This window comes from Oncorhynchus kisutch, linkage group LG2 (genome assembly GCF_002021735.2).
Source record: "Oncorhynchus kisutch isolate 150728-3 linkage group LG2, Okis_V2, whole genome shotgun sequence".
Classification (NCBI taxonomy): domain Eukaryota; kingdom Metazoa; phylum Chordata; class Actinopteri; order Salmoniformes; family Salmonidae; genus Oncorhynchus; species Oncorhynchus kisutch.
In genome coordinates this window covers 59054072-59072005 of record NC_034175.2, presented here as the reverse complement: position 1 = coordinate 59072005, position 17934 = coordinate 59054072, and the positions used below count along the sequence as shown (strand labels likewise).

General features: G+C 44.1%; 1 long non-coding RNA gene across 2 annotated transcripts; it reads left to right on the top strand.

Annotated features, from left to right (window-relative positions):
- Nucleotides 1-12712: 12712 nt before the first annotated feature.
- Nucleotides 12713-14939, top strand: LOC116356637 (uncharacterized). Of its 2 annotated transcripts, none has more exons than XR_004205064.1 (4): nucleotides 12713-12821; nucleotides 13017-13160; nucleotides 13351-13419; nucleotides 13767-14939. It is a non-coding gene; the product is annotated as an uncharacterized LOC116356637 (long non-coding RNA). The 2 variants fall into 2 exon arrangements; XR_004205063.1 differs by having other exon boundaries at nucleotides 13712-14939.
- Nucleotides 14940-17934: the final 2995 nt, after the last annotated feature.

The window sequence follows — 17934 nt, the reverse complement described above, 5'->3', positions numbered from 1 at the left end:
AAAGCCAATTATGTTGGAATCATATTTTTTCAGGGCTCAAGTTATATTTGTGCAACTGTTACTGAGAGTGTCGTTCCAGTTTAAGTGTTCTATTGTGTCGTGTAAAAACAAAATGATGTTGTACACTGCCAATGATGAAGTCTGTAAAAATACTTATATGATATTCTACATGCGCTTATTTATTTATGTGGGTGTGTATAATCCTGGATGCTGATTGGTTAAAGCCGCATTCCAGCTGGTGTCTATTCCATAAAATACCACAGACTAAACCCACTGGGCACACACTGGTTGACTCAACGTTGAATTAATGGTTGAATCAATTAAATTACGGTTAACCAACATGGAATAGACGTCTGTTCCCTGTGGGAGCCCATGACGTTGAAATGCTTATTTACTGTTCCCTCTCACTGCGCAATCCACTGTCTCCTCAGCCCAAACAGGCAGCAATCCACTGTCTCCTCAGCCCAACCAGGCAGCAATCCACTGTCTCCTCAGCCCAACCAGCAGCAATCCACTGTCTCCTCAGCCCAACCAGGCAGCAATCCACTGTCTCCTCAGCCCAACCAGGCAGCAATCCACTGTCTCCTCAGCCCAACCAGGCAGCAATCCATTGTCTCCTCAGCCCAACCAGGCAGAAATCCACTGTCTCCTCAGCCCAACCAGGCAGAAATCCACTGTCTCCTCATCCCAACCAGGCAGTAATCCACTGTCTCCTCAGCCCAACCAGGCAGTAATCCACTGTCTCCTCAGCCCAACCAGGCAGAAATCCACTGTCTCCTCAGCCCAACCAGGCAACAATCCACTGTCTCCTCAGCCCAACCAGGCAGCAATTCACTGTCTCCTCAGCCCAACCAGGCAGCAATCCATTCTCCTCAGCCCAACCAGGCAGAAATCCACTGTCTCCTCAGCCCAACCAGGCAGAAATCCACTGTCTCCTCATCCCAACCAGGCAGTAATCCACTGTCTCCTCAGCCCAACCAGGCAGCAATCCACTGTCTCCTCAGCCCAACCAGGCAGCAATCCACTGTCTCCTCAGCCCAACCAGGCAACAATCCACTGTCTCCTCAGCCCAACCAGGTAGCAATCCACTGTCTCCTCAGCCCAACCAGGCAGGGCATTCTGTCGAGAAGTCTTTCTGTTCTACACTGAACAAAAATATTAACGCAACTTGTAAAGTGTTGGTCCCATGTTTCAGAAATCCCAGAAATCTTCCATACGCACAAAAAGCTTATTTCTCTCAAATGTTGTGTACAAATTTGGTTACATCCCTGTTAGCGAGCATTTCTCATTTGCCAAGAGAATTCCTCCACCTGACAGGTGTGGCATATTAAGAAGCTGATTAAACAGCATGATCAGTACACAGCTGCACCTTGTGCTGGGGACAATAAAAGGCCACTTTAAAATGTGTGGTTTTGTCACAAGACACAGAAGTTTGGAGGTAGAGTGCAATTGGCATGCTGAATGCAGGACGGTCAACCAGAGCTGTTGAGAGAATTTAATGTTCAGTTCTACAACATAAACTGCCTCCAACGTCATTTTAGAGAATTTGTCAGTACATCCACAACCATTTAACCATGCCACCCCAGGACCTCCACATCCGGTTTCTTCACCTACAGGATCGTCTGAGACCAGCCACTCGGACAGCTGATGAAACTGAGGAGTATTTATGTCTGTAATAAAGCCCTTTTTGGGGGAAATACTAATTCTGTTTGGCTGGGCCTTGCTCCCAAATGGGTGAGCCTATGCCCATGCTCAGTCGTGTGAAATCCATAGATTAGGGCCTAATACATGTATTTCAATTGACTGATTTCCTTATATGAACTGTAAAATTACAAAAATTGTTGCACGCTGCATTTACATTTTTATTCATTATATGTACAGTTGAAGTCGGAAGTTTACATACACTTAGGTTGGAGTAATTAAAACACGTTTTTCAACCACTCCACAAATTTCTTGTTAACAAACTATAGTTTTGGCAAGTCGGTGCATGACACAAGTAATTTTTCCAACAATTGTTTACAGACTATTTATTTAAATTATAATTCACTGTATCACAATTCCAGTATGTCAGAAGTTTACATACGCTAAGTTGACTGTGCCTTTAAACAGCTTGGAAAATTCTAGAAAATTATGTCATGGCTTTAGAAGCTTCTGAAAGGCTAATTGACATAATTTGAGCCAATTGGAGGTGTACCTGTGGATGTATTTCAAGGCCTACCTCTTTGCTTGACATCATGGGAAAATCAAAAGAAATCAGCCAAAATCTCAGTAAAACAAATGTAGACTTCCACAAGTCTGGTTCATCCTTGGGAACAATTTCCAATTGCCTGAAGGCACCACGTTAATCTGTACAGACAGTAGTATGCAAGTATAAACATCATGGGACCATGCAGCCGTCATACCGCTCAGGCAGGAGCGAAAAGTGCAAATCAATCACAGAACAACAGCAAAGGACCTTGTGAAGATGCTGGAGGAAACAGGTACAAAAGTAACTATATCCACAGCAAATCGAGTCCTATATTGACATAACCTGAAAGGCCGCTCAGCAAGGAAGAGGCACTGCTCCAAAATGCCATAAAAAAGACAGACTACGTTTTGCAACTGCACATGGGGGGGACAAAGATTGTACTTTTTGGAGAAATGTCCTCTGGTCTGATGAAACATAAATAAAACTGTTTGGCCATAATGACCATCGTTATGATTGGAGGAAAAAGGGAGAGAAAAAGATCACCACCCCAACCGTCAAGCACGGGGGTGGCAGCATCATGTTGTGGGGGTGCTCTTCTGCAGGAGGGACTGGTGCACTTCACAAATTAGATGGCATGATGAGGGAGGAAAATTATGTTGATATATTGAAGCAGCATCTCAAGACATCAGTCAGGAAGTTAAAGCTTGGTCGCAAATGGGTCTTCCAAATGAACATTGACCTCAAGCATACTTCCAAAGTTATGGCAAAATGGCAACAAAGTCAAGGTATTGGAGTGGCCATCACAAAGCCCTGACATCAATCCTATAGAAAATTTGTGGGCAGAACTGAAAAAGCGTGTGCAAGCAAGGAGGCCTACAAACCTGACTCAGTTACATTAGCTCTGTCAGGAGGAATGGGCCAACATTCACCCAACTTATTTGGCTAAGGTGTATGTAAACTTCCGACTTCAACTATATATATATATATATATATATGGGTGGGCTTATTTCAGGGGAAGTGAGGGCTACCCTTGGGGCCCCTTGCCTTAGGGCCAATATGAAGCTGATGCACAAAGGCGCATCGGCCTAATGTGGGTAGCCTTCATGGATCCAATATTTTAGCCCGCATTGGGCCCACATTGTGCCAATGTGGACATGTTTGCTGGGATCCCACTGAAGCCATGAGTATAGCCTTGTCTCCATGGTTATGTTTGAGCCGGTCTGTGGCTTGGGTGGCAGACAGCGAACTTCTCCATTAAGGGCACATGGGACTCTGGTCAGATGTAGTGCACTATATAGGGAATAGGGTTCCATTTCAGACACAGCCTCCCCAAAAACGAGGCCAGTTACGGACCTCTCCACTCCGCCTGTGGATTATATTCATGTATTTTGTGCTTGCTACAAAGGCAAAGAAATTGGGTTCCTCCAAGCAATTTGAACTGGGCAGTGGGTACACATTGTGTAACACTGAGAATATGCTCACATGAATATTAGACAGTGCAGTAAGTGCTGCGCAATGCTAGAAATATGACAATGCCCTTCCATTTTCCCGTGTTTATAATGTGTGGTATGAGCTTGGCAGGGTTGTGTAGAACCACATTCAACGGCTTCTCCAATTCTTCTCCCTGCACTGGGAGACTTTCACGTACTTAAGTCATTTTCTCTTAAGGTATCTCTACTTTCTCTTAAGGTATCTCTACTTTAAGTTTTTACCCCTTCTGTACAGTGGTGGGAAAAGTACCCAATTGTCATACTTGAGTAAAAGTAGAGATACCTTAAAATTAAGAAAATGACTTAAGTGAAAGTCACCCAGTAAAATACTTGAGTAAAAGTCCACTACTTGAGTTAAATATACTTAAGTATGAAAAGTAAAATTATTAATAATTTAACATTCCTTATATTAAGCAAACCAGATGGCACAAATGAAGCATTTGTAGTGAGTCCGCCAGATCTGAGTCAGTAGGGATGACCAGGGATGTTCTCTTGATGAGTGTGTGAATTGGAACATTTCTGTCCTGCTAAGCATTCGAAATGTAAAAAGTGCATTATTTTCTTTAGGAATGTAGTGAAGTAAAAGTTGTCAAAAATATAAATAGGTACGTACAGATACTCCAAAATTACTTCGGTAGTACTTTTAAGTATTTTTACTTACATATGTACTTTACACCACTGTAAATGCCACCATCAGGCCATGCTTTTGTCTAGACGCTCGACCACACAGGACGAAGTTGGTACCATTCAGGGGGCCTGCCATCTGTGTGCATATGTGTGGTGTGTGGATGTGTGTGCTGTAACGCACCCTAATGAGGAGAAAAAGAGACTAATGTGTCGCACATGTGAACCGTGTATCAGAAAGAGAGAGCGAGAGGGAGTGAGAGAGAGTCATGCCTCTGTCAGGATCTGTCCTGAAGCTGGCAGACAGTCATGTCACAGAGACAGACAGACCCTGGCTACTGCTTTAATTAACTCACTAATGATACCCTCTAACATCAAATCACATTTTATTGGTCACACGTGTTAAGCAGATGTTTTTGCGGGTGTGTCTAACAAGTAATATCTAACAATTTCACAACAATACACAAATCTAAAGTAAAGGAATGGAAGTAAGAGGAAAGATTGAAGACTTCCACCTTCCCCACTACTGTCCCATCGATGTGGATAGGGGGGTGCTCCCTCTGCTGTTTCCTGAAGACCACGATCAGCTCCTTTGTTTTATTGATGTTGGGTGAGAGGTTATTTTCCCGGCAACACACGCAGGGCCCTCACCTCCTCCCTGTATGCTATCTCGTCATTGTTGCTAATCAGGCCTACTACTGTTGTGTCATCTGCAAACTTGATTGAGTTGGAGGCATGCACGGCCACACAGTCATGGGTGAACACGGAGTACAAGAGGGGACTGAGCACGCACACATGTGGGAACCCAGTGTTGATAATCAGTGAAGTGGAGATGTTGTTTCCTACCTTCACCACCTGGGGGCAGCCCGTCAGGAAGTCCAGGACGCAGTTGCACAGTGCCCCGAGCTTAATGATGAGCTTGGAGGGTACTATGGTGTTGAATGCTGAGGCATTGTCAATTAACAGCATTTTTACATAGGTATATTTTTTTAATTATTTGTTATTTGACCTTTATTTAACCAGGTACGATAGTTGAGAACAAGTTCTCATTTACAACTGCGACCTGGCCAAGATAAAGCATAGCAGTGCGACAGAAACAGTTACACATGGAATAAACAAGCGTACAGTGAATTACACAATAGAAAAAAATGAAAGTCTATATACAGTGTGTGCAAATGGCATGAGGTGGTAAGGCAATAAATAGGTCATAGTAGCGAAGTAATTACAATTTAGCAGATTAACACTGGAGTGATAGATGAGCAGATGGTGTGTAAGTAGTGATACTGGTGTGCAAAAGAGCAGCAAAGTAAATAAAAACACTATGGTAATGAGGTTGGTAGATTGGGTGGGCTATTTCCAGATGGACTATGTACAGCTGCAGCGATCGGTTAGCTGGTCAGATAGCTGATGTTTAAAGTTAGTGAGGGAAATTTAAGTCTCCACTATTCCTCTTGTCCAGATGGAATAGGGCAGTGTGCAGTGCGATGGCATTGTCTGTGGGGCGGTGTCACGGATGTAACGGTTTTCTAGGTGTGGTGAAGGAGAGTCGGACCAAAACGCAGCGTGTAGATTGCGATCCATGTTTAATCAAACAAACGTAACACGAATCAATACAATACACTACAAAACAAAGAACGTAACGAAAACCGAAACAGCCGATACTTGTGTAAATAAATAGGAACAACAACACTAAGGACAATCACCCACAACAAACTCAAAGAAGATGGCTGCCTAAATATGGTTCCCAATCAGAGAACGATAAGCACCTGCCTCTAATTGAGAACCACGCCAGACAGCCATAGACTTTGCTAGATAACCCCACTAGCTACAATCCCAAATACATACACACCAAAACAAAGACAAAACACACCACAATACAAAAACTCCATGCCACACCCTGGCCTGACCCAATACATGAAGAAAAACACAAAATACTTAGACCAGGGCGTGACAACGGAATTCTTCCTGGGAAGGAGAGGCGGACCAAACGCAGCGTGGTTATTTTTATACATCTTTAATAAAGATGATAACTTGAACAATGTATAATACAAAATAAGAAACGTGAAAAACCGAAACAGCCCTATCTGGTGCAACCAACACAAAGACAGGAACAATCACCCACAAAACCCAACACCAAACAGGCTACCTAAATATGGTTCCCAATCAGAGACAATGACTAACACCTGCCTCTGATTGAGAACCATATCAGGCCAAACACAGAAACAGACAAACTAGACACACAACATAGAATGCCCACTCAGATCACACCCTGACCAACCAAAACATAGAAACATACAAAGCATGTGGTCAGGGTGTGACAGGCGGTAAGCAAACTGAAGTGGGTCTAGGGGTGTCAGGTAAGGTAGAGGTGATATGATCCTTGACTAGTCTCTCAAAGCACTTCATGATGACAGAAGTGAGTGCTACGGAGCGATAGTTATTTAGTTCAGAGAGGCAACATATCATCCCACTTAATCACTGAGAGTCTAGTTTAGTTAACACAGCCTGGATTGTAACCATCTGGTCCTTAAAAACCCATTCTCATCATTCCTCCCGTAATACTAGTAGTGTAGAATACGGTGGTATTTTAAGAGAACCCCCACCTGGTATTTTAAGAGAACCCCCACCGGATGCTGTTGATTGTACTGGACATCAATGGGACATCTGCAGCTAGGTATTGTGACCCGTAGCTGAGAAGTGCAGATGAGAACTTGACCAAACAGGTCAACTGAATTGACCAAACAGGTCAAACAAGGCTCTTGACTATGCATTATTTCATTGTTAGAATAACAAAAAACACTGCTGCCTCTGGTGAGATTTGATCCGAGTCACGTTGGATTCAGTCAGAGGTTACTTTGTGGTGCCAGGCTCTCTGAGCTTACAGACTGGTATAAAGCTGCAGCTGTAGCGCCTTGCTTTGACGACTACTGTTATTATACTGGAGAGGTTGAGGAACACTCATAATGATTGGTATTAGTACTGCTGCAGGAGCATGGGGTATAGACCACAATGATGACAGGTGACTGGTTATGTAACACCACAATCTGTTTTGGTCTCTGATTAAAGGCAAAGAGAGAGAGCGAGGAGGGAAGGAACGAGACACAGAGAGGGAGAGAGGTAGAAAGGGAAAGAGACAGCGGTAGAGAGAGAATATGCGGAACGGGGGGAAGGCGAGGGGAGAGGGAGATAGATGAGTATTAAAGCCATAAGACAGCAATGTGTTTCTCCTGCTGTGGCTGACCTGCCTGACTGGTAATCTGCTGCGGCTGCCGACGAGAAGCTGGGGCTGTGTGTGTGTGTGTGTGGCGCAATGATGGAGAGCATTCAGTAGACAAGCATCACACACACACTCACGGACACACACACACACACAACCCCACCTCCATCCCCAGTCCTGACAGCAGTTAGCCTGACAGCAGTTAGCCTGACAGCAGTTAGCCTGGCAGCAGTTAGCCTGACAGCAGTTAGCCTGACTGCAGTTAGCCTGGCAGCAGTTAGCCTGGCAGCAGTTAGCCGGCAGCCTCTCAGCCTGGTTAATTGAGGTGATAGACACTCTTGACATTTATCTAAGTGCTGCTGAGAAGATTAACACATCGTTTTCCCCCCTCCTGCATCCCTCACATTAGAGGTCACTATCCCAGGTCTTTATTAATATGCCTATGCAATTGATAAGGCCTTAATTCTAACCCATATCTCCGCTTGATTGAAGTTCCCTTTTAAGAGCCTGCTAAATCCCCCTTTCCCTCCCTCTGCTGTTTTGCTGCAAGTTCACCCTCTGGTGCTACACTTTCTTCTCTCTTCTTTTTCTTACCTAGTTGAAAGAGAACACTGGCTGACATCAGTAGTAAGGTTAATGTTTCTCCAGTGTTTTACAAATCCTCCTCTATGGATGGTCAATCACCACGGCAACACCTACCGGATATCTCTAATCATCTATCTCTGTATTGGGGGGGGGGGGGGGGGGGGGGTCAATGGCAATAATCAATTAAAGAATGGTCTTTCACACATTAAGTTTAAATTAGGCCTGCTTTGACTGGTGGCCCTCTGAGCAGGTCAGTGTTTCAAAGGTAGTCTGTAGTCGTAGGGGTAACTGGCACCCTTTCCCTGGAGGCTCTGTCACTGCCTCTTAGTCTGCATTTACATAGGCAGCACAATTCAGATCTTTATTCTATTAATTGGTCTTTTGACCAATCACATCAGATATTTTCATATCACATATCAGAATTGGGCCTGTCTAAATGTAGCCTCTTACTGGTAAACTATCTCCTCTGGCCTCTCATTGTGTTCAGTTGTATAGGCCTACCCACAGAGATCCTATCTTTCTTTGTTTCTACATTCCTCTGCAGCACCACAACACTGTCCCAACTGGCTCCTATTATGCCTCGTAATAACCAATTGACTATGTGGTCACAGATGGTCTGATCTCCCTTTCCTCCTCTTTAACTGGGCTGTTCGGATCCAGAGATGAGAGGAGCAGACTTTGCAGTACTGTAAACAGTAAACAGTAAATGTTCAACAGTAGCGGTTCAGCTGAGTTGAGTTGTGCCCTGAAGAGAAGGAACTGCAGTGTTATCAGATGGAGATCAGAGCAGAGGGATAATTCACTTCTCACATCTGCTGTGATTAGGAAGCAGGAACCAGCCGGCTGATTGGCTGATAGACTGATAAGGATCTGAGAGCTGCTGGGATCCGGAGTTCTCTGGGTTTACTAACGGCCACCACGAAGTAGAAACGGATTCTCCCCTCTTCTCCCTGAAGTCATTCCCTCCCCCTTAAGAATTTAAAGCATTGGATTGGTCTAGAGACTGTAGATGGAGTACATGAATCAAGTGCTTTTAAATCCTTGAGGGGAAGTGAATGAGTGTAGCAGCAGAGTTGGGCTTCACGCTCAGTCAATGACACTCTGAAGAGTAAACAAAGCAGCTATCAAAGACCAGCCATGTCCTGTTTCTGTCCCGTTTTCATACCACTCAATTATTCAGTATTCTTCTCAGTGAATTTCTAACTCCTTCAAACGTATAAACATGTAAAAAGTTCCCATCAAGTGAAGGAATTTTGAAAGATACTGAACATTTATCCAAACCATCCTCAGTGATTTTAAGTGAGCTTATGTAATTTAGAGACCTATAATCTAAAATTTAACATAATGCAATCAGAGTAGATAGCATTATGTCTCTAGCCTAAATTCTAGAGACAATGACAGCATGCTCTCTGCCCACCATGTCCTAACAGTGTAATTATCATCACCATCAAAACCACCAGTCCAGGTACAGCCTACCATAATCATAGAGAAGAGTGACGTTGACAACACCATTGTTGTGTGTGTGTGTGTGTGCGTGTGTGTGCACGATACCATTACTAGTGCCCTCTAGTTCTAAATGTTTCATTCCTCAGATTGTTCTCTCAGAAAAGGTGTAATTATCTTCACTCCCACCTGCTGTCCTGATGAACAACTTGTTCTCTCTATCCTCCCCTCCTCCCCTGCTCTCATCTCTCTCCCGTTCTTCCCTTCATCTCTATCTCTCGTCCTCTCTTTCTCCCCCCCTCTCCAAACCCCTCTCCGTCTCCCTGCACCTTCTCTCTCTCCCTGTCTTCCTTTCTCTCTCTCTCTCTTCCTCTATTCAATTCAATTCAATTCAAAGGGCTTTATTGGCATGGGAAACACATGTTAACATTGCCAAAGCAATTGAAGTAGATCTTTTTCTCTCTTCTCCCTGTGATCACCTATCCTGGTCTCCTGCAGCTGCATCATGTTCTATTGTCTTGGCCACCTGGGGGATGAACTAAAACGTGCCCTAAAATCCTCATTACAGTCATTAACTCACACTGAACACACATACACTCAGCACACACACGCAGCACACACACATCACACAGACACACACACAGACACACACACAGACACACACACACACACACACACACACACACACACACACACACACACACACACACACACACACACACACACACACACACACACACACACACACACACACACACACACACACACACACACACACACACACACATACAGTACAGTCAGATTCAGAGCTATTAGCACTGTTGCTAAAGCAAAGTGAGATATATAATGACATCATCAACAACAATAGTAGTAATAGTAATAGTGATTAGAGAAATGAAGCAAATACACTAAATCATTTGAAATAATGTGATAATCAAAAAATAAAAATGTCTGTTTGCGTTTGTGTTTTTCTTTGTGTGTATGTCTTCGTGTGTACATGCATGTGTGTGTGTGTGTGTGTGTCGCACACACCCACACACCTCTAGCTGTGAGCTCACTTACACCAGTGTAGGCTCCCCAGAGGAAGAAGGGAAGGACCATCCACCTCAGGGAATTAAAAAAAAAAAATTTAATAGTGAAACATTAAAAAAGTTATGCTTTTTAAATAAAACTATACCGTAGGCTAGTGGGTAGAGTGTTGGACTAGTAACCGAAAGGTTGCAAGATCAAATCCCTGAGCTGACAATGTAAACACCTGTCATTCTGCCCCTGAACAAGGCAGTTAACCCACTGTTCCTAGGCTGTCATTGAAAATAAGAATCTGTTCTTAACTGACTTGCCTAGTTAAATAAAGGTAAAAAAAATACACTGTTTTGCAATGAATGTCTACAGTAACTTCAACAGCACTGACTGGGGGAGAACCATGGTGTAGCCGGAAGACAGATAGCTTCCTCTGGCTACATTGACTTCAATACAAAACCTAGGAGGCTCGTAGTCCTCACCCCCTTCCATGGACATACATGGTAATTATGAACGCTTCCGGAGGATCTCCTCCAACCAATCAAAGCTTTTGCCGTATGAACTGACATGTTGTCCATTTAATCATAGAATTAGGATCCGAGAATGAACCCAGTGATTTGTATTGTTATCGTTTACTATGTGTTGAGAGGCTTGGTGACATTGTTGGATAGAGGTTATGAGTGAAGAGTGATAGTTGAGCATTTTTGGGATATTATTAAATTCAAATTCATTTTTTCAAATTACAGGAGACAGTGGAGGTATTATATAAATAGTTTTTTTTGGTTTTAGAACATTCATTTTAAGTCCAGTTAGTCCAATTTATAAAAAAATGCCTTGGTAACTTCAGTAGCCAGCTAGCTACCAACATGAGTGTGCAGTTTTCTCCGCCAGAATGGTAGAATGGCCAAACCTGCCGAAAATGTTATGGACTTTTTGTTGAAGAACCCCTTTCGTTCTCTGGGGTACACGGAAAAGGTGGAAATTAAAAGCGATGGTCGACCTCTGCCTTAGTTTCATGAAGAAGGATGAAAAAGGTGAGGGCATTCAATACCAACTGGTATCAAACGTATAGCTGGTTAACAGGGAGCCTTTCGTGGCCTCCGTGGGGCGTGGGGCGACGCACAATTAACCAAGGTTGCCAGGTGCACGGTGTACCCACTAACACATTGGTGCGGCTGGCTTCCAGGTTGGATGCACGCTGTGTTAAGAAGCAGTACGGCTGGTTGGGTTGTGTATCGGAGGACGCATGACTTTCAACCTTCGTCTCTCCCAAGCCCGTACGGGAGTTGTAGTGATGAGACAAGATAGTAGCTACTACAACAATTGGATACCACGAAATTGGGGAGAAAAAAGGGGTAAAATAAAAAAATAAAAAAACAGGGAGCCTTTCATCAAGATGGTGGGTACAGTGACCTGAAAAACATTGATCGTGCAAGAATTTGATTTTAGGGGACACGACGGGAGGGAAAGTTCTGTTAACAAGGGCAACTACAAGGAGCTTGCAGAGGTAATTACACGTTACAATGCTTTCCTTGCTGAACATATCAAACTTTCGACTGTCTTTTCTGGGATGTCGAAAACAATTCTGAATGATTTAATAGCTTCCATCGCATCATCCTTTAAAAGTTAGATTAATGAGAGGTTGATGTGCGCTCAGGTAGGCTTTCCACTTTCCTCCGGTATTTATTTAGCAAAGATGATAGCACATAATCACTCTGGACAGACACAAGCAAAAACTCATGGCATAAATGTTGCAGCAGCCTAGGCTACACATAATAATGAAAACTAGACGATTTTTCAGTCTGGTCATCTGTTAAAAATTGCCCCACCACTCTGGAACCTATGGAGCTGTAAGGTACTGGGTGTCATGAGTGGGAAGTCAGGCGCAGGAAAACAGAGAGTTCAATATAGTGCTCCTTTAATGCACACACGGTATAACACTGGGTGCTCAAAACAAAATGCCCCAGACACAGGAACGAAACAGTCCAGCACTATACACGAACATAAACCAACACGTTCGTCTGTAACAAACACCAGGGTTACAATAATCAATCCCACACAAAGAAACGGGTGGGCCGGCTGACTAATAAAGCCCAACTAATTACAACCAACTAAAACAGGTGATACCAATAAACACATAAGGAGGGGGAGGAAAGAAATCAGTGGCAGCTAGTAGGCCGGGGAAGGGGAGCCACCTTCGGTTGGACTCGTGACAGGAGCCACCAGTCTGATCACAGTTATTAGTTATCGTCAGGTATGTGGTTGATCAGGGCTTTATTCAGGAACATTTCTTGGGATACTTTAACGTGTCAAGTGGGCGAGATGCGCAGTCTGTGTTTGACTTTATGCATTTTGAGATGTCTGAGTTTAAGTTCATAGAGAAACTCGTTGTCCAAACCTACGATGGAGCAGCTGTAATGGAATGTATCTGCTATTGTTGTATTTACAGCTAAGTCCCCTCCTGTTCCCTGATTAAGAGGGGATGACTACTCCACTCCACGACCTTTGTCAACTTTCTCCTGACATGAACTGAAGCCATGTTTCATGTGCCCTCTCATCCACTGGCACATTGAATGTTTCCCCTCCAAGTTCTGTGAGTACCTCTATCAATTTTCTCTCATTACTGTATGTAGAGTCAATCACACACACGATCACATTATTACTAATCAATGATTTTACTCCTTGCTTGGATTAACTCATTCTTAGCTCTTTTGTCTAACTGTGTAGTGTGTTGTCATGTAGTTTTTTTCTCCCCTGTCAAATCCTGTCCTACACTGGTCAAGCCTCTGAACACCTCAACTCATGCCTCATACCCTCATTCAATCATTGCTGTGATCTCTTTCCAACATGGTGTAAGTAGCTCTCTCATTCCCATTCCCCATAATATTGTACTATAAATGTCCTTATTAAATGCTTTAGGTTAAAATAGTTAGTCTTTGACAATTTTTAAAACACACTTTGTCTTCTCCGTGCATTCCACGCCTATACCGTGGGTCTCCCATCCTCCTCAAGTTTTCAAGTCACCCGCCTCCACTGCAACACACACACCTCTCACTCAATAAATATATTATGTATTAACATTTTCTAATAGGCTGATTTGCACTTCAACAATGTTGGAGAGTTGTGGTTTTGTCCCTGAGCCAGCAGCACGTCTCCTCCTGACATTAGTTCATTTACTGTGGTTTTGTCCCTGAGCCAGCAGCACGTCTCCTCCTGACATTAGTTCATTTACTGTGGTGATGTCCCTGAGCCAGCAGCACGTCTCCTCCTGACATTAGTTCATTTACTGTGGTGATGTCCCTGAGCCAGCAGCACGTCTCCTCCTGACATTAGTTCATTTACTGTGGTGATGTCCCTGAGCCAGCAGCACGTCTCCTCCTGACATTAGTTCATTTACTGTGGTGATGTCCCTGAGCCAGCAGCACGTCTCCTCCTGACATTAGTTCATTTACTGTGGTGATGTCCCTGAGCCAGCAGCACGTCTCCTCCTGACATTAGTTCATTTACTGTGGTGATGTCCCTGAGCCAGCAGCACGTCTCCTCCTGACATTAGTTCATTTACTGTGGTGATGTCCCTGAGCCAGCAGCACGTCTCCTCCTGACATTAGTTCATTTACTGTGGTGATGTCCCTGAGCCAGCAGCACGTCTCCTCCTGACGCAAATGTAAACACAGAACAGCCTAATCACCACTGGAGCTGAAAGGGAGAGTAAGCTGACTGTCTCTGTCTGGATCAGGCTCCCAGCTGACATCCAGCTTGTTGTCCAGACTGAGATGGGAGACAGTGCAGGTGTAGTTGTGTCTCTCTCTCAGTTCCTCTGTAATGACCTCCAGTCTCTTCCTCAGCTAGTACACTCAGTCTCCATTGGGTGGCAGCTGCCCACCTGTCATCTCCTGTTCTGCTTTTAGCTGGCCGTCTCTCAGCAGGGTCAGGTTGGTATGTCGTGGGTTGAAACCAAACACCAGACAGCTCATTTGGAGCCCTACAGACATTACTTTCTGAATAAGACTCTAAGACACACTTTACGGATCACAATTTTCTTCACTGTCTGCAGGGATGTCTCCAAACAATGAATGTAAACGTCTACAAATTCCAACTGAAAGCTTTTTTGAACACAATGTGAAAATAATCTGTTCAGGTTCAGGATCACATTCTTTGTTTGCTCTGCTCTGAAAAGATGGGTGTACTAAAATAGTGTTTACTAAACAACGATAGTTCCTACTCTTGATTTCTGTACCTCAATGAAAACATGCTGCAAACACTGCTACATTACTCCATAACATTATCAGTGTCACGTTCTGACCTTTATTTCCTTTGTTTTGTCATTATTTAGTATGGTCAGGGCGTGAGTTGGGGTGGGCAGTCTATGTTTGTTTTTCTATGATTTGGGGATTTCTATGTTTCGGCCTAGTATGGTTCTCAATCAGAGGCAGGTGTCATTAGTTGTCTCTGATTGAGAATCATACTTAGGTAGCCTGGGTTGCACTGTTTGTTTGTGGGTGATTGTCTATGTTGATTGCTTGTTTCAGCGCAGTTCGCATTAGCTTCACGGTTGTTATTTCGTTTATTGTTTTTGTATAGGGTTTCAGTGTTTTCTTTATTAAAATTAATGATGAACACATACCACGCCGCATTTTGGTCCTCCGATCCATCTCGCCTCTCCTCTTCAGATGAAGAGGAGGACGACCGTGACAATCAGATTGCATAGATAATAGTGTAATATGTTCTTATTGTAAATATATACAATTACCTGCATTTTCAGTAGTGTAAAATTAAAGAACAAACGAGACAAGCAGTCTGCCCATGTTTGTGAGTGTTTATCACTTTTCCAGTAACGTTTTTAAGCTCTCAAATGTTTTTTTTCTCCACCTTTATTCAACCAGGTAGGCTAGTTGAGAACACCTTTATATAACCAGGTAGGCTAGTTGAGAACACCTTTATTCAACCAGGTAGGCTAGTTGAGAACAAGTTCTCATTTGCAACTGCGACCTGGCCAAGATAAAGCAAAGCAGTGTGACACAGACAATAACACAGAGTTACACATGGAGTAAACAATAAACAAGCCAATAACACAAACAAGTCAATGGCACAGAAGAGAAAAGAGTCTATATACAGTGTGTGCAAAAGGCATGAGGAGGTAGGCAATAAATAGGCCATAAGAGCGAATAATTTCAATTTAGCAGATTAACACTGGAGTGATAAATGAACAGATGATGATGTGCAAGTAGAGCTACAGGTGTGCAAAAGAAAAGTAAATAAAAATTGTAAAAGTATGGGGATGAGGTAGGCAGATTGGGTGGGCTATTTACAGATGGACTATGTACAGCTGCAGTGATTGGTTAGCTGCTCAGTTGATTTTTAAAGTTGGTGAGGGAAATAAAAGTCTCCAACTCCAGCGATGTTTGCAATTCGTTCCAGTCACTGGCAGCAGAGAACTGGAAGGAAAGGCGGCCAAATGAGGTGTTGGTTTTGGGGATGATCAGTGAGAAATACCTGCTGGAACGTGTGCTACGGGTGGGTGTTGTTATCATGACCAGTGAACTGAGATAAGGCGCAGCTTTACCTAGCATAGACTTATAGATGACCTGGAGCCAGTGGGTCTGGCGACAAATATGTAGCGAGGGCCAGCCGACTAGAGCATACAGTTTGCAGTGGTGGGTGGTATAAGCTGATTTGGTAACAAAACGGATGGCACTGTGATAGACTGCATCCAGTTTGCTGAGTAGAGTGTTGGAAGCTAATTTGTAGATGACATCGCCGAAGTCGAGGATCGGTAGGAAAGTCAGTTTTACTAGGTTAAGTTTGGCGGCGTGAGTGAAGGAGGCTTTGTTGCGAAATAGAAAGCCAATTCTAGATTTGATTTTGGATTGGAGATGTTTAATATGAGTCTGGAAGGAGAGTTTACAGTCTAGCCAGACACCTAGGTATTCATAGTTGTTCACATATTCTAGGTCGGAACCGTTCAAGGTGGTGATGCTAGTCGGGCGTGCGGGTGAGGGCAGCAAAAGGTTGAAAAGCATGCATTTGGTTTTACTAGCGTTTAAGAGCAGTTGGAGGCCACAGAAAGAGTGTTGTATGGCATTGAAGCTCGTTTGGAGATTAGATAGCACAGTGTCCAAGGAAGGGCCAGAAGTATACAGAATGGTGTCGTCTGCGTAGAGGTGGATCAGGGAACTACACACAGAGCCTGAGTTCGCCGCTGGGGCCGGCAGATAAAAAAAAAACAGAATGGAGTACCGTGAATAATGGACAGTCCAGCGTGCATCAGCTATGTAGCCAAGTGATCATGGGGTCGAGGGGGCAGCAATAGATGGAACAGCCAGAACTCCTTGCTGTCCCCAGTCCATCTGACCGTGCTGCTGCTCAAGTTTCAACTGTTCCTACTTATTATTATACGACCATGCTGGTCATTTATGAACATTTGAACATCTTGGCCATGTTCTGTTATAATCTCCACCCGGCACAGCCAGAAGAGGACTGGCCACCCCACATAGCCTGGTTCCTCTCTAGGTTTCTTCCTAGGTTTTGGCCTTCCTAGGGAGTTTTTCCTAGCCACCGTGCTTCTACACCTGCATTGCTTGCTGTTTGGGGTTTTAGGCTGGGTTTCTGTACAGCACTTTGAGATATCAGCTGATGTACGAAGGGCTATATAAATACATTTGATTTGATTAGGGAGGTCTCGGGGTAGTCGTTATTACGCTAGCATGTGGGCGACGCGGCGTTTAAAGTTAGTAGCCCAGGGCTAGTAGAAGCGTCTGCTCCGACGGAGGCTGGTTGAAGGCACAGCGGATGGAGTTTCGTCGGCATACCTGTCGTGGTGGTGCGGCGGGGGGCCGTGTCTACTAAGGATCCAAGCAAGGTGGCGAAAGAGGTATTGTAGTTGTAGTAATTTAGTTTTCTATCCGGGAGATACGCCTGGCTCACGGCGAACTGGTGCTAGCTTCGGGGCAGAGGCGTTAGCCGCTATAGCCGCTCGGTAGCAGCGGTGATCCGGTGCCAAGGTCCAGAGCTTACGGCAAGGATCCGGTGGAGTAGTGTGTTCTAGCCGTGTTTGGCTGGAGTCCGGGTGAACAACTGAGTAGGCCGGGAGGTGGGCCTCAGAGATAGCTTCGGCACTGGGTAACTCGGTGGGTGCTAGCTAGCTGTGAAGATGAGGAGAATGGTCCAGGGATTACGGCAGGAATCCGGCGTTGTAGTGGAGAGACAGTCCGATACTGGTAGGCTGGCGAGTATTATCCAGGCTAATATATATATATATATATATATATTTTTTTTTTAAAGGGCTGGTACCTGTGCAGAAGGTAAAAACCGCTACCAGTGGCTAACAATTACTAAATAGCTTGTAGCTATTAGCTATTTAACTTGGG